We start from the raw sequence: 24,832 nt of genomic DNA on the forward strand, positions 1-24,832 counted from the left end.
AGGAATAGGCTTTAAAAGAAACCGATTTTTTTTTTAATACACCATTAAATGTATGGCTGTATGGGAGTCTGAGCTGGAAAGCTATATGGCAAAGTGTTTTCATTTATTTATTTTTTTTTACTTTTTATGCAGTTGATGTTTTCTGATTGTAGCTATACGAGTCTGAATTCCCCTGCTGTAGGCTGTTAAAATCATTGTTACAAATGGTCGCAAATTGGTATAGAATAGCTTGGTATGCTGGATGCATTTGATTTGTGTGTGCTGAAAATTATGGCATTTAGGAATTTAAAGTAATATTATTTGACTACAAAGTCTTTCTGTCTGTTAACACAATGTTCTTTTATAACAAAAGAGAGTTTAAAAAAACAACAACTTTCCTTACATATAGGCTTTATGCTGTAACTGTTTTGAAACCGCAAACTTTCTACATATATGTTTAGGTGTTTCAAATTGAATTTCTCAACAGCAAAAGCAATCTATTGCATATTCAGTAATTTACTAATTTGCTAAAGTATCCTCTTAGTAAGGAAAGGTTAAATAATTGTTTTCTGAATCCTTTGAATAATGTCAAGTGGTCCAACCCCAAGCTGACTCAACTGATTGGACAATCTCTTCAAAAAAGTGTGAGATATTCAAATATAGGGCACCAAAACCAATGATTTTCCATTGCTGCTTACTTGGCAAAGGCATCAAGAATTTAAAGGCTGAACTATACGGGCAGTTTTAATCCCATGCTTCTGAATATTAAACCTCTTGTTGACAATCCCTTTACATGCACCACACTTTACTTAAAACACACTGAAATCAAAGTGCTGCAAATGAAACAATTGCACAAATGTGTAAGTTGAATTTAATTCATTAGCAGATTTACCTAAAAAGTAAAAGCTACAGCTGTATTTCTGCATTGTTGTAGAATGCTCTACAGCACTGTGATATTGCCAAATGTGAGAGATTTATTTTAAAGGGAAACCTTTGCATTTTTTTTCCTATTTAGAACATTTTTTTTTCTTTTTATTTACAGTAAGTATTTTTTTTCTAAAATGTTAGAAAATGCCAATAAAGTGTACAGCATATAGCACATTTTTGAATCTCAATATCATACATGTGTTAACATTTACATTATTTAAATTGCAATTCCAGAATTTTTTTGTACTTGTAGGCAGAGTGGGAAAGGATTGCAGCTATGTTGTATGTGTGTGTTTTGGTTTTTTTTTGGCTGAAAAATGTTCCTTTTCTTCCTCTTTGGGGTACAATGTTGTGACCAGGGCAAGAACAAAGGAGATTCTCCCCAAATGGACAACGAGAGCACTAAAAACTGAGTGTCTACCCCTTACCCTACTCCACTATTCCCCCATTTCTGTGTGTACCCCTGTTTAAAATGTCTCCTTGCTGGTCACAATTTTGTCATGTGCATAAAAAGTGAGGGCAAATCTCCCCTACTTTTAGCTGGAAATTTACTTCAGTGCACATACTGAAAACATCTATGCAAAAAAGTACACAAACATACACCTTGAATACCTATTATTACATTCAAACAGCCAGTGCTCCTTAAAAACCTTTAACTATGTTCTGCTGCTTTAAAAGTCACATTATTACTTATTCATCATATGTCTTTAATCTCACATTCTTGAATTATCAATATATTCATGTTTAGGCTTAAAATAATTTGCCTACATTGATGTCAGTAGACAACAAATTCTGCCATAAAGCAGGTATGCCAATTAATGTTGACAGGAATACTGCCACTGACATGCTATCATTTATAATTTAAATGTGTTTTACAGAAAATTTGTCTTAATAAAATATAGGAGAGGATAGATTTGTTTCTTGGCAACATACAGAACCTTCTACAACCCTAAGCTAAATAAAGCAACTAATTATAATGAAATGCAAAGGAAATAATGTATCAGTTAATTAAAATAATACTCTTTAGCTGACCAATTAATAGTTTTAGAGATAACAATCTAAATTAATGTAATTTCTAAAGTGTTAAGTAATAGCTACATATCATTAAGACATTTATTAAGACAAAACACAATGGTTGTTTAAAAAGTAATTTTGATGAGTAATGAGCAGTAACATGTAGTAATTAACCCCATTTTGATTTATAGAAAGTCAGATCTGTAAATGTAAAATCTCAAAATGTTATTGGTTCTTGCCCTTTTTTTATCGGCATTGCATTTTGAATTGTCTTCATAAATAAGTACATTTTTCTTCCTGGTGGTTATGAATTTTAAGTAGTGATTTTTGTTTCAATAAAGGATACACATGAGAGCTAGAAAGTCTGAAGCATGTGCTGAAAATGCACAAGTTGTACATAGAAATCATGAGCATGTAAAAACAAACTAGGGATTCCTTTACTTCTCAACAGAGAATGTCTTGTGAGATTATGCTTTCCTGTGCAGTTGTCAGGGTAGCCCATTCTTTGTCAGGACACATACTTTCATATTATTTATAGTGCTGCATCAAATGGCACGTTGGGGTTAGCATATCAATGTTTTCACCTAAGATTCACACAGTTTCTATTTTTAAAAAAAGTGTAAATGTTGTGGGAATCTTGGGTGAAAAAAATTAAAATTAGATAAAAATGGAATCCTGGAATTGTTTTGCTTAACAAAACTTATGGGTAAGGTAGTGGATGTAAAATTCAACAAAAATTCACTGCAGCTGCATCTTCTTGGTGCACGTGCTTTAAATTGCAATGATTTATTCAAATTGATTCACAGGCATTGAATTTTTATTGAATGTCACATTCACTGCTTTAAAGGATAAGTTCACCTTAAAAAAAATAAATGCACATTTTTTTTGCAGGTAAAAAAATGTGCATTTACAATTTTCTTTTTTAGGAGTCTGCTGATCATGGGTGCAGTGTCAAACACCTGCAGACTGTACGTGTAGCGGTCTACTCTGTTATGGACAGACAGTTACTAAATGACAGGAAGCTCATTGGACTATGAGAGCACTCACCAGCACCCTCGTAGTGCATTGAGGACTGCAAGTTGTCAGCAGAAAAGGCTAACAGTACTCGTAGGCAGGGGGTGCAGGGAGAAAATCCCCGGCCTGCTGTCTCAGGAAGGAGGGTTGGAGAGCTGCAGGACTGGGAACATGTTATGTGTTCTACCCTAAAAACAAGTGGAACATGTTGGCAAAGGTGAATGTAACCTATAAAGTGCATTCCTTTATCAAAATGTTTGAGTAAAAGTAAAGTAATGATCTATTGCAGATATACCAGCTGAACACACAAATCAAAAAATGTTCAGAAAGTTCTTCCCAACGCTGTTGCAGAAGTTCCTACACATGTGTTGTACTTGTAGATAGCTTTGTTATCAACTATTCCCTTTAGTTCATCCCAAACCATCTCAGTGGGATTAAAATCTAGAGACTATGCTGGCCATTTCATGATTTTTTATTCCTTGGTCCACAGGACCTTCTTTTGGCAGTGGTTCCTGGCCCTGACTAGCCTTTTTGTTAATATAATAATAAAGTCTTTTTTCTGTCACCTGACTTGATAAACCTACAAACCTGAAGTCTTCTCTTCGGTGTTGAAAGTGAGACTTGCTCACTTGGACTGCTCTTAAGCTGTGCTTAAAGCTGTTGTCCTGTGAGATGCCTATCATGCAAGGTGTTGGTTCACAGAAACATGTCTTAGGAATTTGTTGTGGTTTTGGGTCTGCAAAACCCAGTTTCTGCAAGAGTTTCCTCCATTTTCCAAGTGTCCTTTGATGGGCTCACTGGTACTCACTGACACCCTGGCTTTTTATGCAATTGCTCTAAATATGTACACATTTAAGGCTTACATTTCTGAAATGTATATTGTTTTTCAGTTTTTTTTTATTTTATTTTTTTAAACCTCTGACAGTTTACCTCTAACCTCTGTGCCACTTCAGATTATTCATTGGACTTGAACTGCATACATTTCAATAAAGACTGGAAAATTAGGGCATTCTAATACTTTTGACTGGTGTGTGTGTGTGTTCATTGTACATTTGTTGTGGTTGAATATAGATAAGAACATTGACAGAACCATACTCTTTTTATAGGTCTATTTGCATATACATACAGGCATGTGTGTGTATATATAAATATATATATATTTCTTAAAAAAAATCTTAAGAATATACTTTTTAAAACTGCAATTAACTATTTGTCTTATCTGTTCAAATGCAGTGCCCTAGTCCTGTAAGTGACAGGTTACTTCATCAAAATTACAGCCCTCCCGTTTTTCTCTCATCTTGTGCAGACAGGTCACTGTGTCCAATCACCGTGCTGGCTCCTAATTCCCTAGGGATACCATGGTCTGCCTGCCATCTTGATCCAAAGGCCTTTAGGGCCTAGGCTGACTGCACATTTATATGTTCACTAGCTTTTAATATATATAATAGAACAAAGGATATTAAATTAACAGATGAATGAAACAGATATGATAAATTAGGTACAGTCAACTTGTCCTATAAATACATCTAGAGTGCGAATGTGTGTACGTAAATATATACTGTGCGTGTATATATATATATATATATATATATATATATATATATATATATATACACACAGAGAGAGAGAGAGAGAGAGAGAGAGAGAGATATGCATGCTAAATATGTAGCCTTTTAATTGTATCTTTTCAACAATTTGGCTTGTACACTTACCAGCATCTTTGTTAGGTGCACCTGTTCAATTGCTTGGTAACACAAATTGCTAATCAGCCAATCACATGGCAGCAACTGAATGCATTTAGGCATCTAGATGTGGTGAAGATGACTTACTGAATTTCAAACTGAGCATCAGAATGGAGAGAGGAGCATGCTAAATATGTGGCCTTTTAATTGTATCTTTTCAACTATCTGGCTCATACACTCACCAACCTTTTAATTAGGTACATCAAGAGAAAATACAGAAGCGACTCTAAATGCAAACTGTAAGAATATTTTATTACAAAGTTGTGGAAATTGGCAACTTACATAATTGAGGTAGAAAGCAGGTACCTAAGTAATCTGTCACTGGTGAGAGCAGGACCAATCCGTCATGCTGGCAAGTGGCCTCTACTGCTTGATTTTCCACTCATCTCAATCCTGGGGCTAGCTAAGTATGGGAGAGAACCAGGAAGGAGGGCTGGAAAGCATGTGGAACACAGCGTAGGGCATGATGATGTCACCAGGCACATCACGACATGTGTTTCTGAGCATGCACACTGAGAATGACCTGTCAAGCTGTGTGTACAGAACTACATTGTCCCTTAAGTAAGGTGCTATTGGGAGGGTGAAGAAAGAGAGACCACTCACTAAGATATACTTTAAGACACCCAACCAATATAAGGTCCGGCCATAGCGATTCTAGGTGGTGTCTGCGGAAAGCACAACAGATCGAACCTTAAAGCAGCTGGGCTACAGCAGCAAAAGACCACGCCGGGTGCCACACTTGCAAGCTAAGAATAGGAAACGGAGGCTACAATTTGCACAGGCTCACCAAAATTGGACAGTAGAAGATTGGAAAACGTTGACTCGACTGATGAGTCTTGATATCAGCTACGACATTCAGATGGTAAGGATCAGAATTTGGGTAAACAACATGGAATCAACGGTTCAGGCTGCTGGTGGTGGTGTAATAGTTTGGGTGATATTTTCTTGGCACTCTTTGGGCCCTTAGTTCCAACTGAGCATTGTTTAATCACAATAGCCTACCTCAGTATTGTTGCTGACCATGTCCATCCCTTTATAACTACAGTGCAGGGGCAGACTGACCATTTAGGCACTTGGGCACTGCCCGAGGGCCTGGGGTCAGTAGGGGGCCCCATGAGATGCCCCTGGTACCTTTCATAGGCTTTTTTGGGTGTGGTTTGAGTGTGGGCGAGGGCACAGGGGCCCCATGATTTCCTATTGCCCGGGGCCCCATGAGTTGTCAGTCCGCCCCTGCTACAGTGTACCCAATATGTCAATATGGACCAAAATCTCTGAGGCATGTTTCCAACACCTTGTTGAATCTATGCCACAAAGCATTAAGGCAGTTCTGAAAGTAAAAGGGGGCCCAACCCCATTCAACAGTACCTAATAAAGTGGCCGGTGAGTACATGGTTATGCAAATTATAGTTCCTTTTATATGTAAACCATTTCTTGCCTTTAGATTTTCAAATAATATCTTCTTTGCTCTCTAGTCCAGGCTCTCATTACTTAGTTTTAAATTTCTCTGATACAAAAAATATTCTTTTTTATTTTTTTATGTAAAGATATGTTTATTATGTTTTAACATAAGGATACAAAATTGAGTACCCCCCCCCCCAATGAAGGGAAACACCCAAAACCCAAGGGTGTAAAATAAACAAATAGTAACTACGTAGTGTCTCACAAGTATCATATATGATACAGGAAAAGCCAGTACAGAAATCACAGTAATTTTACATAACAGATAAAAGTTGTGCACTCCATTACAAAATACACAAGTACAAAATACACATTGTCCATGATAAGGAGATCATTTCAACATCCTTGATCTAGAGTTGTCAAAGTAAAGGGATTAGAAATCCACTTACCTTAATTTTGATCCAGGCACATTTATAGGTATTCAGTTAATCTCATATCTATGGCTACTGCAATTTACCTCACAATTATATATTTTTTTAAATGATTCCTACTCTATCATCTAGAAGAAATACGGTGACAAATACCTTTGTGTAAGGAATATTAAGGCACTGAATTACAGTTTTTTTAACAAGTTACCATTTCATACCCAGTGTTCAAGGGAGTTGGCTAGAATATTGGCAAAAAAAAGTCAAATCAGTATGCAAATCATGTTTATGCTTCATGTGTACATCATGCACCATGAACTTTGAGACAGAACTTGCTCCTGAGTTTTTCATCCAGTACCACAGATCCAATCTTTCACTATTAAAGTGTTCCTAATCCCAGGACCCTGCATTCACTCTATCTGGTCTCCCACAGTACACAGAACATGGAAATGCAATTATTGTAGTAAATATAAATTGCTAAATACCTTTTCTCATCAGCAGTTAGAGCAGTCTTGTGATTTCTATCAGTGTCCAGCAGAGTACATGTTAAAGTTTGTAGGAGGAGTTTTCTTTCTGCTCTAGGAGGATGCAGAACCCCTGACCTCTATCTGGACAGTGCTGATTGGCCCTGTGCTGATCACATGCACTCTCCCCCCCAAAAAAAACCTCTCCAGCTATATACACTAAACTGATCATGTGCAGAGTTACTCCACACAATATGTCTTACCAGGAGATAAGAGGGGGACACTGAAAGAAGGGGAGGATCAGAGAAGTCAGGATCAAACAGCAAATTTACACAATGCAGAGGATTAACCCCTTAGGTTTCACAGTGAGTATATGAAGTATACTTCACTGCATATGCAGACTTATTTTACTGTTGTGGGTTTAGTAACACTTTAAATTCACAATCCCCCCTAAAAACCCCCCTGAAGAAAAGGGTGCCTCCTTGCTTTCTCTATATTTATGATTTTTTTTTTTTGTTTACAAACGATTTTATTGTACATGAGTAGACAGTAAAACAACAGCACACTTTAGAAGTGATATTGTCAGCAAAAACAAGGCACTTTTGAAAAGTACAATACATAAAAGTATATTAACATAACAAAGAAGATAAGAAAAAAAGAGGAAGTTACAAGTGCATGAAGTACGTAAACGACAAAGTAGGTTAGGTGATACACCTGTCAATAGTACATGCCAGCCAACTTTTACTGGGGATGTTATTAAGCATGTAATAAGTGTCTGCAATCTCTCCATGACTCCCATTTTTTATTGTATAAGTGCATCTTATCCAGTAGGGTATAATGAATGCGTTCCATAAGCATTACAGTGTCAATTCTGTGTAAGACGGAGTCCAAGGGTACAACATTGGACCTCCAATGTAGGGCAATAGACCATAAAGTGGCAATTCATAATGTGTGTATCAATCTCAGATTGGCATCAGAGACCCCTGGGATATGGGCCCCCAATAAACAGGTCTGCATGGACAATCGTATCGGGGCACCCGACAATAAGGCAGCGACCTCAGAAATCCTACGCCAGATCAAAGATATGGTCGGGCAATCCCAAAATATATGAACCAAAGTACCCGTGCAGTCACAGCCCCGAAAACAAAGAGGGGACGTTTGTGGAAACAGTACATGTAGTCTTGACGGGGTATAATACCATCTGGTTAGAACCTTAAGGGCCATCTCACGAACCGAAAGAGATCTAGAGCTCTTGCATATATTATCCACCATGGAATCCCAATCCTCATCCGAAAAAGTGACGCCACAATCCTCCTCCCATTTTCGTCTGTACAAAGGGGGAGCATGAAAAAGACAGATCAAAAATTGGTGATAAAGATTTGAGATAAGACCCCTACCCCTGGGAGAGTCACGGCTGATACGTTCAAAAAAGGAAATCGGAGAGGATGGGGTAAGGCCAAAGTGCGCCTTAAAAAAGTGCCTAATCTGTCTATAACGAAGGTACTCACGAAGAGGAACATCAAATAACACGCGCAGCATATCAAAGGTAATATAAGATCCTCCTCTTTGGAAATCAGATAATCTGATAAAAGATCGATCATACCACCAACGAAACATATGAGGGGAAGAAAAGGCTACAACAAAAGTAGGATCCCCAAAAAATGACACACCTGGGGGAATAGGAGAGACTAAACCCAATTTAGATTTGTGTTTGGACCAAAGCGTCAGTGAGTGAGTCACTATGGAGTTATGAAAAACAGTCGATCGGGGGGAGATGTTAGACCATAAAATTCTCGGTAAATAAAAAGGGCGTATCGACTGAGACTCAAACTTGATCCACGGGATTTGAGAGTTAATAGTAGCCCATTGTGACAATTGCGCAAAACGAGCCGAGAGATAATATAGCCAAAAGTTAGGAAGACCGAGACCTCCCGACCGTTGTGAGCGATACAAAATGGATGAGGCAAAACATGGATGTTTATTTCCCCAAATAAAATTATTAATAGTCCGCTGAAAATTATCCAAAAACATTTTTGAGACCGGAACTGGAAGTGCTCTAAAAAGATAAAGCAATTTGGGCAAAATATTCATTTTAACCGCCGTGACTCTACCCAGAAAGGAGATATGGTAACCATGCCAGATCTTCAGTAGAGTAGAGAGACGCGATACACATGGTGGATAATTAGCCGCAAATATATCCGAGTGTCTGGGAGTGAGGTTAATCCCCAGATAGGATATCCTGTCCTTGACCCAGCGAAATGGGAAAGAACTACGGAGAGATGCACTTAGGGAGTCAGGAACATTAACAGGCATGACCACAGATTTGGTAAAATTAACGGTGAGACCTGACACTTTGGCAAAATCGTTCAATACAGCACACAAGTTAGGTAAAGAAGTCAGCGGGTTAGTAATAAAAAGCATAACATCATCAGCATACATGCTCAGCTTAAAATGTGAAACTAATAATGAATAGCCAGAAATATCCGAATGTGATTTAATCGCCAATGCCAAAGGTTCCAACACCAGCGCAAATAAAAGGGGTGAAAGAGGACAGCCCTGGCGGGTACCTCTACCCAATGTAAAGAAGTCAGAGTTACAGCCAGGAAGCCTAATTCTCGTTTCAGGAGAGTCATACAGGGCATGTATGCCTGCCAAAAACCCCTCACTGAAGCCCATTTTCTGTAGCAAGGAGAACAAGTAGGGCCAAAGAACACTATCAAAGGCCTTGTTTATATCCAAACTCATCAACAGAACCTCTTTGGAATGTAAATTGGCGTCTTGAATAACATTTAGAGTGAGACGAATGTTATCAGTAATAAATCTGTCGGGAATAAAACCCGACTGGTCTGGAGAAACCAAAGAGGAGATGATAGGGGCCAACCGGTCCGCCAAAATATGGCTAAATATCTTTAGATCATTATTCATGACTGAGATTGGTCTATAGTTTTAGTGGTCCTTCTGTGGCTTGGGTATTAGAGACATGTTAGCCAATAACATCTCCTCAGGGAACTTACCCCCCTGCAAAACATCATTAAATAAAGTTTTCAAGTATGGAGCCAATGTAGAGGCAAAATGTTTATAATAGCTAGCGGTAAATCCGTCAGGACCCGGCGCAGTAGAGCGCTTGAGCGCGCCTATCGCACATGTTATTTCCTCTAAAGTACAGGGGGCATGAAGAGTGACAATCTGAGAGGGTGTAAGGGCAGGGAGGGGTATAGAGTCCAGCCAAGAGTCCGACAGAGGGACAGAATCCGACTGCGGAGGAGCTAGTAGTTTAGAATAAAAATGTTCGAAAATACCCAAGACTTCCTGAGGTAGAGATGAGATAGCACCCGAATTTGTGCGTAATTTATACACGTGTGGGGGGCGCAGAGAGTTGTTCAACTTCCTTGCGAACATGGTAGATGCCCAGTTACTATGTAATAGGAATGAGGCCTTCGACCAGCGAAGGGCCTTTTCAGTTTTTTGGGAAAGCAGGGCATTCAGTTCCAAGCGCTTTTGGGACAGTAGCTGTTTATTAAGTAGAGATGGATTAGCGACATGGCTTCTATAGTGTGCTTCCAATTCTCGGGTTAGAAGTAGTATTTGCTGCCAACGTTTTCTATTTCTGGATGAGGCCATGGAGATAAGTCGGCCTCGTAGGACCGCCTTGTGGGCTACCCAGAGTGTGGCTGGGGAAATATCAGGGGTTAAATTAGATTGAAAATATTCCTGAATAGATGTAACCACTTCCTGGCGAGAGTCAATATCGGTTAGCATAGAGTCATTAAGTCTCCAAGAGAAGGGAGTAGGTGCCAATCCCACAAATGTGATAGATAAGGCCACAATACTGTGATTCGACCAGGGGCTCAAATGAATGCAAGCTACCCTAGAATTAGCTAGTAAAATCGGGGTACAATACATATAGTCTAATCTAGCATAAGAGTCATGTGGGTGGGAATAAAATGTGTAATCCCTGGCTCCGGTGTTGTGCGCTCTCCAGGCATCCACCAACTGGAGGGTATCTAATTTCTTAGTAAGGGATTTTGGGAAAGCCTGGGAAGAATGCGAGGGGGAACTACGGTCCAAAAGAGGATTTGCCACCAGATTAAAATCCCCACCCACCAAGAGATGAGGAGACAAAAACCTATCCAGAGTACCAAAAAATTTTGAAAAAAAGGTAGCTTGTGCTGAATTCGGTGCATATACATTAGCAATAGTAAGTTCTCGACCTGAAAGGGTGCCTTTAAGAATGATAAACCTACTGTCCGGATCACGATACACATGTTGAACCTCAAAGGGGAATGAGTTATGTAGAAAGATGGCTACGCCCCTACTCTTGGAGGAATGCAGGGTATAATACCCCTGCCTATAAGATCTATGAAAATATGTCGGGTGTTTTGCAGCTGCAAAATGTGTTTCCTGTAATAAGATAATCTTGGCTCCCAGTCGTTTATATTGAAGAAAGGGCGTTTTGCGCTTGTTTGGCGAATTGAAACCCTGGACATTATGCGAAATACATTGAATTACCATAGTAAACAGAGCTTATTACTATCATCATAAAAGTACACATTACAAGGATATCCCCCAAAATTAATTGGCTAGACATAGAAATCCGCAGGTCTATAGCAGACAGACGTACAGGTGGCAGAACCAGCCCAGGGGACCCCCCGGCCCCAACATGGGGGCCATGATGTCCACAGACCGACACAACACCATCCTCATGCACTAAAGTGTTGAAAAAAAAGAAGACAAAAAACAATAGAGAGGAGAGATGAAGAGCTCCTACAAATAAGAGGGTAACTGAAGAACATGGATCAGGCTGAAAATTTGTCATACCTGATAAAACAAAAAGTTCAAATATTAAGGGGCCAAATGGGCCCAAGCCCTGTCTCCCTAAAACATGGAAAACGGAACTGCCACCCCTCAATCGGGCGGTGACACTTCCGGCCATGTCAGGAGGCAGGGTGGGGTAACGTGTCAAAGAGTTGTGAAACCATAAACCAATGGGCGCAATTAAGAGGGACCAAAGACCCTTGTTATACCTTGACTCGTCCAGCTATCAATGCAAGGCACACACATTACTCAGGATTATAAAATTAACATAGCAGTAACCATAGAAATACACATCCTGACAGCGTAAGATGTAAGAAACAAAATCCCTGTGTCTCAATTCTCGGTAAAGTCATAAAAGACAATAGGCAAGACCAGACTGTCAAACAATAGGTAATAGGCAAGTGAGAATGGACCTGTCAACCCGGATCCTGTCTGACTCTCCTTCTATCTCTCCGTGGAGATGGGGTATGCCAAATGGGAGAGACACGAGGGGTGGAGGGTGGACGTTGAGGTGATGGGGCATCCGCTAGGCCCAGTTTGGCCAAGATTGCTCTACCTTCAGAAGGGGATGTAGCTATATATGTGCTCCCATTATGTGGAACAATCAACTTAAAGGGAAAGCCCCATTTGTAGCGGATACGAGCTGAGAACAGGACCGTTGTGACTTCTTTCATTTTTCTACGCTTCTCCAACGTGGCCGGGGAAACATCCGGAAAGATTTGTAAGACCGAGCCTTCAAAGGAGATCGTAGGGGTATTGCGAGCAGCTCTGAGTATTTCCTCTTTGGTCAAAAAGTCCCTCATGCATAGGACAATATCCCTAGGTGGCTTGTCAGTAGGAGGTTTAGGGCACAGGGCTCTATGGATGCGGTCACAGGCAAAAGACCCAGGGTCACGATCCGGGAGGAGTGATTGAAATAATTTGGTCACGATTAAGGAGAGGTCAGACAAAGACTCCGGGATTCCCCTGATTCGCAGATTATTCCTGCGATTGCGATTATCAAGGTCCTCTACCTGCGCCTGTAGTTGAAAAAAGGCCGTTTGTAAATGATCATGCTCTCTGGAAAGTTCACCATAGGCAAGGCTAAGTTCATCGTGTTTGGTTTCTAAGCGGTCTGTCCTGGAGCCCAATGTGGCTATTTCCTGAGAGAGAACATTAGTGCTTTTATGCAATTCTGATTGAAATTTGGCGGCTAGTTTGGCGTACATAGATTCCAAGCAGGACTCCAAGTCTCCTTTTGTAAGTTGCTGTGTATTTTTACTGACCAAGGCCGATAAGGGAGCGGTGGTATCCTGTGTGGGATCGGACAGGGATGCTCGCTCTGTATTGACTGGAGACATGTTACAAAGCTCGTGTGCCTTAAGTAGGTATGTCGTGAGGGACTTCTGGGCTTGTCCCTTTTTTTTCTTTGTGGACGGCATACAGGGAGTCTCCTGGGGGTGATCAACTGAAAATAGGATAATGAATGGAGATTATAACCCCAGGGGATCTATAACGCCCATAATAGGTTTAGGATTGTAGTTACATGAATGCGGTTAGATCCATCTGCGAGAACATTATATTGTAAAGATATTTAGCAAGCCATGGAAGGGTAGAGAGGACATAGATCACAGTAACACGCAGATATAGCACACCGGAGCAGGATGATGGCACCAGATCCCAACCTAGGACACAAGAGGGACAAGTGGGAAGCAGATGACCTCCAACACCAAGCACAGGGCCCTCCAGGGAGACACTCCACGGGGCAATATTAAGGCCCCAGTAGGCCTCTGAGCCCAACAGGGGCCGTGGTTACGGGAGATGGCAGGCTCCGGGGTCAGCAACGTGAGGCCCACTCCCCAAGTCACTGTGGGGGGAGCTAATGACAAGAGGGCACCCGCATCCCCCACTCACTGTGACCAGATGGAGGCTCCAGACAGATGATGTAGGCCGCAGATGCCGCCGCCACCACAGGAAGCAGCAAGGCTCAGCGGCGTCTCTCCCCCAGTCCCAGCAATGCAGAGGGCGCCGCGGATGTCCCCAGGCGATCTCCCACAGTCCGGATGGCAGCAGGGGCGGATGGGAGAGCTGATGGGTGGCGCCGGAGCCCCGGCCCACGCGGCCGCACCAGGCCACGGACGTCAGCCGCCACGAGGGGCGGAAATATCACCCGGGTTCCGACTCCCCGGGATCGGGGATACTACCCGGGTCCTCCGCCGTCACTCCGTGATCCGCTGCCGCACGGATGGCAGCGGATTTAGAAGCTTGGCACCGGAGCTCCGGATTATGCGGCCACTCCGGTCGCCATCTTGGACACGCCCCTATATTTATGATTTTTGACTTAACAATAAACACATACCTTCCCTTTAACTGGAACTTTGAACACTTTCGTTTTTTTTAAATAAATTTTGAGTTTTACAAAACATACCAGACTTTTTATTTATGGTAGCTTCTAACCTACCTCTACAACACTTCTATGTCTTAGGAGATCCTTTCCGGAACTCTTCTATTAGTCAAGCTGCCAAAATTCATCTACAATTAGCAAGGAACTTCACCCACTCATGACAAATGCCTTATTTGTGTGAAAAGATGAAGATAAGTGCATGTCTTTCCTGTCAGTCTTCCATTTCATCTTAACATCAGCTTAAATGTACTATATATATATATATATATATATATATATTTTTTTTTTTTTTTTTTTAAATCCTTGTTCCTGCAGCACCTTTGTGTGGTTATATAATCTTTCCCTGATCTTTGCTAAACATCTTTGGGAGGGGTTTCTAGTACTGCAGTATGGGTATGTGTCTGCACAGCCCTGATTGGTACTATGCCAGTCACATGACTAATGTGGCAGTTGATTACTGAAGGGCTGCAGAGAGGTACAATACTGAGTGTCTGCAGGCAACAGTGAGGCATGGTGGAGGTTCCTTGCAAGTTAAGGGCTGAATTTCTGCAAACAGCACTGGAGTTTTGGCTGGGATCAAACGTGCGATTAGTGCTGAGAAATACAGACAGATACATATGCATCATGCCATACCATCAGGGAGGTGTGTGATTGACTCCACAATCATTATGCAGCAGGACAACAGCCCCAAACATACAGCCAATATCATTAAGAACTATCTTCAGCGTACAGAAAACAAGGAGTCCTGAAAAGTCATGGTTTGGCTCCCACAGAGCCTGATCTCAACACGATGGAGTCTGTCTGGGATTACATGAAGAGACAGAAGGATTTGAGGCAGCCGACATCCACAGAAGATCTGTGGACAGTTCTCCAAGATATATGGAACAACCTTCCTGCCGTCTTCCTTCAAAAACTGTGTGCAAGTGTACCTAGAAGAATTGATGCTGTTTTTCAAAACAAAGGGTGGTTACACCAAATATTGATTTAGTCTGCTGATATATAATTATTATTATACAGGATTTATATAGCGCCAACAGTTTGCTCAGCGCTTTACAATATAATGGGAGACAATACAGCAACAATGCAGTTCAATACAAGAGGGAAAGGAGGGCCCTGCTCCTTGGAGCTTACAATCTAGGATCAAGATAATGGGTCCAGTTGATAAATTCAGTCACCACATCCCTACTAAATATGTGAAAAACCAGTCAAAAAAGGAAAAAGGAATGGGATTTTATGGGTGCTGATGCCTTCTCTCAGAACAAATTTGACAAACACATTAGTATAAAAGCATTAGGTTTTACAAAATTCCATTAAAAAATTTAGTTGAGGTAACAAAAACCCCTAGAAAAAGCCAAGATGAAGTTTAAAACGAACCAAGTCAGCTACAGAGCCCCCCAGAAAGGCACCTCCTCTCCTCACATGTCTCATTACATAAGAACATCAAAGTGTGTATATTCTGGGAAGGGGGTGCAGAATCCCAATGCGTTTCACACTTTAGCTTCTTCAGGGGTTCCAGGGGTTCAGTTGATAATGGCTATAAAAAACAAAACAATAGTATATAATATATGGAACAAAACATATCATCTAATATGTGTAGAACATATACAGTAAGTGGTTAAAGTGTTACTAAACCCACAACAGTAAAATCAGTCTGTATATGCAGTAAAGCATGCTTGTTATACTCACTGTGGAACCTAAGGGGTTAAGCTTCTGAATTGTGCAAAAACGCTGTTTGATCCTGACTTCTCTTATCCTCCCGTTCTTCCAGTGTCTCCCTCTTATCCCCTGCTGAGACATATCATGTGGAGTAACTCTGCACATGCTCAGTTTGGTGTGTATTGCTACAGAGGTTTTTTTTTTTTTCCTGGGAGAGTGTATATGATTAGCACAGGGCCCAGGGCCAATCAGCACTGTCCATACAGAGGTCAGGGGTCCTGAATCCTCCTAAAGCAGAGTGAAAACTCCTCCTACAAGCTTTAACATGAGCTCATCTGGACACTGATAGAAGTCACAAGACTGTTCTAACTGCTGATGAGAAAAGGTTTTTAGCATATTTACTAGAATAATTACACTTCCCTGTTCTGTGCACTGTGGGAGACCATATATAGTGAATGCAGGGTCCTGGGTTTAGTAACACTTTAACTCCAAATGAATATCCCCAGAGAAAAGGGGAGCAAAACCAGCTCTGGCAGAATGATCTCACACAGTTTGTCAATAAGCATGGAGGGTAGCAGATGGAAACAAACTGGAAAGAGTGGCGCTCCTCTATTGTCACCATACATAAACTTGCATAGGATACTATAAGGAAAGCAAGCTAATCAGCAACATTGTGTGTGTGTATATACTAACCAACTATATATATATATATATATATATATATATATATATATATATATATGGGATTTGTTAGCTTGACCAAATAAAATGTATGTGTGTACTACCTGTATGGATAGATAACATCCAGCAGGCTTGACCCATACAACAACTGGGGTCCAAAGGGGCTTCACATCTAATTATTTGTGACAACTAAGTATAGAGATCAAGGAGAAGCCCCAATCAAAAAAGATATGACCTGCTGGTCAGCATACCATCAGAAAGATATGGACCAAAGTAAACACCAGATGGCAAAAAAACATACCTTCCCATGCTACAATGAACTCCGCTCCAAATTCCAGGGAGGAGATATCATCCCTCAATGCACATCTGCTGAGCATTAAATAATGGACGAACAGCATTTCCTTCCCCCTGCGAGCAGCCCATGGCATCATGATCCCATAGATTGGTGTCTCAAGTGGATGCGTCACCACATATGTGCTGATCAAAGGTTGCGCATGCATGTGATGGTGGGAACAGCAGTGGAATGCCCCTCCCACCGCCATGGCCATACAAGAACAGGCAGGGCTGCCACCACAGAAGCAGTTGGTGGAACCCAAGTCCCCTCCAAGAGCACAGTATGGGAGAATTGAGCCAACACCACCTTTTCCTTGTTGGTTTTTTGTACTAAAACCTAATGATTTTATGATAATATGTTTTCAAAATTTGTTATGAGAGAAGACATCAGCGCCAATAAAATCCCATTCCCTTTTCCCTTTTTTGACTGATTTTTCACAAAAAATAAATTGTTGACACTTATATTTCTGAAAGCAGTATTATATGTGCAAAGTACACTGAGAGTCATTTAAAAAAAACAAAAAACTTTATAAATCAGACACTTTGGAGTGTTGGAGGAAACCAGAGTACCTGGAGGAAACCCAGGCAGGCACAGGAAGAACATGCAAACTCCAGGCAGGAGGTGCCATGGCTGGGATTTGAATCAACGGCCCTAGTACTGTGAGGCGGAAGTGCTAACCATTTAGCCACTGTGCTGCCCAATTGGAATGACGCATTCCTTTTATACCTGTACACACTCGGCCAAAAGGGCTTATTTTGATTCTGATGGAGTGGTCCATATTAACCTCCCTGGCGGTATTCCCGAGTGTAGCTCGGGGTAACATTTCAGTACCAAAAGCGGTAACCCCGAGCTACACTCGGGAATACCATGCGGCGCTGCTCCGGCATGTGTTCTTCACTTACCTTACCCTGCGCTCCCACGATGTGTCCCCTGCAGCGTCCCCGGCCATCTCCTCCGGCCGATGCCGGCATCCGGCTTCTGTGTCCTGTCCCTGTGACGTCGGGACGTACGGGCGCCGCCGGCGGCGGGAAATTTAAAAATTTTAAAAAATGTCATTTTTTTTTTTTTACATTTTACACAGTAAAACATTGCTGTTTCATCCCATTTCACATACATATTGTCCCTAGTGCTTTGTCCTGCGCCCTGCCTGCATTTTGTCTGTTCTTTCTGCCTGGAAACTGAGAAATGTCCATGGCGTCCAAAAAGTGTCCCTTTAGGTCAAAAGCGGTTTAGATCAGCTAGAGAACAGCGATAGTAAATCAGAACCACTTGCAGAATTGAGTGATAATGATTCGTGGGGGAAATTCGTCATCAGAAACTGAAAACGATTTTGCGACTGAGCTCAGCAATGTGCGAACTTGGCGCTCTATTTCACATTTCAGTGTTTTTGGTTTGATTATATTATTGAATTAAATTTTTTATTATTTTTATATTATTTTTATGATTATTTATTAAATTATAATTTATGATTTTGTGTTTCAAATTTTATCATACCTGGGATGTTTACTAGACTCTTGTTCGGACAGATTTCAGTGAGTTTTTCCTAAAAATTACAGCCTACAATAAAAAAAATACATATTTCCATGCAAAAAAATGGTACCGCTTTCAGCACCAAAAATCTGAAATAATCATACCGCCAGGGAGGTTAAGGGTTTTGATCCAAAGTGACATGGTTTCACAAATTAAGGTTGCCACTAGAGGGGCCCTTGATGCTATAGGCTCTTTACAGTCCTCATAGAAGAATGTTTTAAAAAATGAGTATATTGGGAAGGTCTTTCCAGCCATAAGACCTCTAAAACGCAGTGCAGAATGTACTGCAATAATTAAGTTTGAAACAACTCCTTGTAAATCTGAATCATATGGAATTTCTTACATATATTCTCTACTATCTGAATCAAGGGATAATAAGGGCCACAGGCACACTTAGAAATGAAGAGCGAGTAGGGCCAGAATCTGGCTCTCCTGTGGATGGTTCCAGAGTACGCTTAGATCCCCTGCAAGCAGAATGCTCCATTAATTCTGCACAAACTGACAAAAATATCAGAAGTGGATATAGGAGCTTTGGGGACATAGTGGAGGTGTCAGCCTAACCTGATTGATCTATAAAAGATGAAGATGACCTATACTAATAGGGATCCCAGGATCTGAGTTACAGGCTTCAATTTCTTCAGTGTGGGTTGATGCCTCCCTCAGGCTAGAAGCCTCATTACACTTCAGGGCACCACACACAATTTTAGAAGGACTGTGTCTCCTCTTCAGCTGGAAACATGGTCTGATCCTGGCACATGACTCTGAAGTCATTTTGAGAAAGTGACAAAAGGCACATAAATCCATCATCTTGTTCTGATTCATCACACTGCACCATTAACTGTATTCTTCCCATAGGCACAGCGGGAAACCACTAGACTTTACGTCGCAAGCCCTTGCACACAGTGACTTCCAGACTCAGTCCCTAAAAGGGTTCTGTACCGCAGTGGGCTCCAGCAAGGAGACCATGCCACTAGCTGAGGTTCATGAAGTATTAAGCTACTCCTTACTACCAGAAACATCATCACCAGCCATTGTCCCCACTTTCTCTGAGAGCTGGCTGCTTCTCTCTGCTCACATCTTCCTAACCATAAGATTAACTGTAATGTTCACTCCTTGTTCATAACTCAGAGTGTTAACCATGGCTTTTTAACTGTCAACTCCTCAGTTCTTAAGATACACCAAGAATACACTTTAGCTGTAACACAATTGTTAACCACTGTTAGAGATGGAGGCCAGATAACATCTTATTCAGATAAGAACTTGTACTGAGTATATTTGTGCATTGCAAGTGATGTAGTATATAACACTCCTTGTCACTGAACTGATGCTTACATTCATCTGGCTGTGTATTTCATTAAATTTGGCTCTGCTTTTCCCTCTAGTTTACCTTTGTTAGGAAAGTCCATACATGGGAAGTCCTTCCACATGGTAGCCGGCAATTGCATCCCTTTAAAGGGAGCCTTTGCTGGGAAATAGTTCACATAACACAGGGAGTACTCACATCACATTCCTATACTCAAAATTGCACCACAAGGATGACTTCTCATATATATATATACAGTCAGGTCCATAAATATTGGGACATCAACACAATTCTAACATTTTTGGCTGTATACACCAACACAATGGATTTGAAATGAAACAAACAAGATGTGCTTTAACTGCAGACTGTCAGCTTTAATTTGAAGGTATTTACATCCAAATCAGGTGAACGGTGTAGGAATTACAACAGTTTGCATTTGTGCCTCCCACTTGTTAAGGGACCAAAAGTAATGGGACATTTGGCTTCTCAGCTGTTCCATGGCCAGGTGTGTGTTATTCCCTCATTATCCCAATTACAATGAGCATATAAAAGGTCTAGAGTTCATTTCAAGTGTGCTATTTGCATTTGGAATCTGTTGCTGTCAACTCTCAAGATGAGATCCAAAGAGCTGTCACTGTCAGTGAAGCAAGCCATCATTAGGCTGAAAAAACAAAACAAACCCATCAGAGAGATAGCAAAAACATTAGGCGTGGCCAAAACAACTGTTTGGAACATTCTTAAAAAGAAGGAATGCACCGGTGAGCTCAGCAACACCAAAAGACCCGGAAGACCATGGAAAACAACTGTGGTGGATGAGCGAAGAATTCTTTCCCTGGTGAAGAAAACACCCTTCACAACAGTTGGCCAGATCAAGAACACTCTCCAAGAGGTAGGTGTATGTGTGTCAAAGTCAACAATCAAGAAAAGACTTCACCAGAGTGAATATAGAGGGTTCACCACAAGATGTAAACCATTGGTGAGCCTCAAAAACAGGAAGGCCAGATTAGAGTTTGCCAAACGACATCTAAAAAAGCCTTCACAGTTCTGGAACAGCATCCTATGGACAGATGAGACCAAAGATCAACTTGTACCAGAGTGATGGGAAGAGAAAAGTATGGGGAAGGAAAGGAACTGCTCATGATCCTAAGCATACCACCTCATCAGTGAAGCATGGTGGTGGTAGTGTCATGGCGTGGGCATGTATGGCTGCCAATGGAACTGGTTCTCTTGTATTTATTGATTATGTGACTGTTGACAAAAGCAGCAGGATGAATTCTGAAGTGTTTCGGGCAATATTATCTGCTCATATTCAGCCAAATGCTTCAGAACTCATTGGACGCCGCTTCACAGTGCAGATGGACAATGACCCAAAGCATACTGCAAAAGCAACCAAAGAGTTTTTTAAGGGAAAGAAGTGGAATGTTATGCAATGGCCAAATCAATCACCTGACCTGAATCCGATTGAGCATGCATTTCACTTGCTGAAGACAAAACTGAAGAGAAAATGCCCCAAGAACAAGCAGGAACTGAAGACAGTTGCTGTCAGGGCTCCGGGGTGTGACCAGAGGTATGTGACTGACGCAGGGAAATGCAGGCTTCAGATAAGTTATAAACAATATAATTTATTCAAGACTAACAATACAAACATAAACGCAGTGCAATACTAAAACAGAACACAGTGCAAACGAACCAAACCACCCACAGATAACAATACATACAATGCAAGCGTCGTCAGGCAGGCCGGGTCAATAACAAATGGGCAGGTAGGAGCAGGAGGAGCAGGCAGAGAGTAGTCAGGTCACGAGCTGGGTACAGCAACTAACAGGCAGGTAGGTACAGGGGAGTCAGGCAGAGAATGGTCGGGGTCACAAGCCAGGGATCAGAACAGGAGAAGTCAGCAGAGGTCCAGATCAAGCAGGGTCATCAACAAGACAGGAACAGGAACAGGAACAGGATGCAGGAACAAGATACAGGGCCCAGGAAAAACACACACACACCAAGGCAGAGTCTGCAGGTCTGGCCATCCCTTAAATACACCTGCATAAGCAGTTTCAGGTGTTTGGCTGGCTGCAGGGTTGAGTCTCTGATTGCTGGGAGCACCCACTGGCCAGCCCTGGTACTGCAGCCCATACGGCAGGTGAGTCCCACCATTGCTGGCCAGTCCATTCCTGACAGTTGCAGTAGAGGCCTGGCAGAGCATCACCAGGGATGAAACCCAGCATCTGGTGATGTCTATGCATTCCAGACTTCAGGCTGTAATTGACTGCAAAGGATTTGCAACCAAGTATTAAAAAGTGAAAGTTTGATTTATGATTATTATTCTGTCCCATTACTTTTGGTCCCTTAACAAGTGGGAGGCACATATGCAAACTGTTGTAATTCCTACACCGTTCACCTGATTTGGATGTAAATACCCTCAAATTAAAGCTGACAGTCTGCAGTTAAAGCACATCTTGTTTGTTTCAATTTCAAATCCATTGTGGTGGTGTATAGAGCCAAAAATGTTAGAATTGTGTTGATGTCCCAATATTTATGGACTTGACTGTATATACATATATATATATATATATATATATATATATATATATATCTTTCAAAAGGGAAAGTGATGCAGATACAGGGGAAGATATGTCACAAACACTATTAACCTCTGCATGCACCAGCCAACAATTAAAGACCCACTGCGATCTTTGTGCTCCAGTTCCTTCAGTTCAACAGGAAGACCCATGCAGTTTGACAAACAGGGGAAATCATCCTGTACAGGAGGTGATTGGTGTGGCAGGGAAGTAAATTTACTGGCACCGATCCCCCACCCCGCAGCAGCTGAAAGCCAGTTTCTCCTCCTTTTCCCTTACATGTGCTTCCTGGGTCCCCCTGTCTGCTCCTTCACAGCGCTGCCAGCTTCCCTTATGCTCCCTCTAGTAGCCGGCTACTGTCAGGGGTCAGGATTGGTGGGGATTGGTGTCAGGATGGTGGCTTGTAATTATACCGTATTTACTTGCCCCTTCCTTTTCTGAATGAACACAGTGAGTGATCAGTACCGACCACTCACTGTGTTCTTTTATAACTGAAGCATAGAAAATTGCGTTATCTATGTTTCAGTTTGTAAATGAACAGGGGGACTTAATGTGGAGCTCTTCCTGTGCATTCATTCTGTGCAGCTTAGTCTGTTGAGATAGAGAATGAGGACTGTGTCAAAAGTGAGACATCAGGGATCTGTTCAGATCTCTAAAATGTTCCCAACCCCCCTCCACCCAGTGTTGTGAAAAAAAACAAATAATACAACAAATTGTGAAAAGAAATGTAAAAATTGTAAACAATAATTTTAAAAACGAAGGGCTTTTTTTTGTAGAGTTGGAGTCACCTGTTACTCTAAGGAGTCACCTGTTACTCTATGTATGAACACAGCCACAGGTCATAATTTGACAGGTGTGCTGGTTAGTGACCCCAGATCCATACTGTCTATGCTCAGGGCCATACACCTGCATCCACACACCTGTGCAAATATCTGCATCTTTCCTGGTGTTGGAGTGTTGTGGCCAGCCATACTCTTGGACGGATCCATTTTGGGCGTAAGATCTCTCAGCTGCCATTTGGTTCTTTGCATTCATAGTTGTCCCTTTTCCCCTCTTGGGACCCTTTCATCATGGGATTGCTCCACCACAACACTAGGCTTATTGTTTTTAACTTCCATCTGTATCTGCTAACCTCCCTATGAGCTTTTATATGTATGCTTCTAAGCTAGAGTGACACTCAAAATGTGTTGAAAGCCTCAAGATTGTTACACTTGAACTTATGGGAGCTGCATATGGAACTCTGTTCCCTATGGTCCAAGCCTACAGTTATTTTTTGAGATATGGTGTTATGTTCTGTAATATAGATGTAATAAACTGTTTTTATAATATTTGTTGGTGTTTGAATTATATCTGGTGCCGTGAAAGCCCCATACACCCAAGACACAATTTATTGGATAGACTATTTCTGGGATACTGGCACCCATGTAGCCTTCAATCACACCAGTTATCTTTTAGCTATTTTGTACTTATTCCCAGTGCACACAAGTAAAAGTGCACTAAATAGAGCCACCAATGTTTCATCTACAGCAAGTTTAGTTTCATACAAGCACTGATTACATCCTTGCCCGTGCGTGATTACGTCACCCAAACTCTGCCCAAAGAGTTTCATCACAGTCACGTGATTTCTTCCAGGAATCCACCAAAACACATTGGGAGAAGTTTGGGTGATCTCACCCTGCACAAGCAAGGACCAGCAAAAGAGCAATCCACAAAAGCACTACAAAATTCACAGTCTTCTGTCAGTTGCTATGAGCAATTACTTTTATTGAATATCCTGGAATAAAAGCCACCACGTGTGGCGCTTACTATTGAAGAGGCTGCTAAGAATAACCTGGTAACTCTTACTTAATCAGAGGCCTGCCAGGCCAAGACACCAGTTTTTGAAGATTTCTTGCAGTATTAGAGCAGGGGAGAGGGAATAGAGGGCAGGATACTCCGAAAAAGAGAGTACAGAAGGCTGGATTCTTATGTCCTTTAGCAGCAATGTTTGCTGGAGGTAGAGGGGATAGCCAGCTAATCTGAAACTCTGCGCAAGCAGTCCCAGTCCTTACAGTATCCCCTGGCATTAACCCCAAAAGCACATGCACACCTGGAGTCCTAGGTCAGGGTCCTACTCACAATGTCCAAGGAAAGCTATTGTCCACCCAGCTTCCATGGGACACTCTTCAGTGAGAGAGAAGGTCCTTCTCCAGCCCAGCTTCCACAGGTGATGTCCTCCAGCAAATATCTTTCATTCCAAGTTCCTTTAGGTCTCCAGCCAAGTACATAATGAGGCCTAACAACAGCTCTTCAGTACACCAGCTGCCTCCCAGGGTCGTCAGCCCCAGGAGAACAAGCTTCCCAAACATTTACCCACCTTTTGTTTTCCCCATCCCAGGGATTGGTTGAGGTCAGATAGATATTCATAACTCAGTGGCTGACTGTCCTACTCCTATTTTTGGGGGCTTCTTCCAGAGGCAGAAAGGAGCAATCAACCACTAGGTTTGGGGAAATCTGTCCAGAACTGGAAAATAGATTGTTGCCCAGCAGAGCCAAAAACTAAATTTAGCCTGAATAGGGCAGTGTGCTATACATGCTTTAAGCTGTATGTG

The sequence above is a fragment of the Staurois parvus genome, unplaced genomic scaffold (genome assembly GCF_062004578.1).
Source record: "Staurois parvus isolate SC_StPar_1 unplaced genomic scaffold, SC_StPar_1.0 ptg000020l, whole genome shotgun sequence".
Taxonomy (NCBI): domain Eukaryota; kingdom Metazoa; phylum Chordata; class Amphibia; order Anura; family Ranidae; genus Staurois; species Staurois parvus.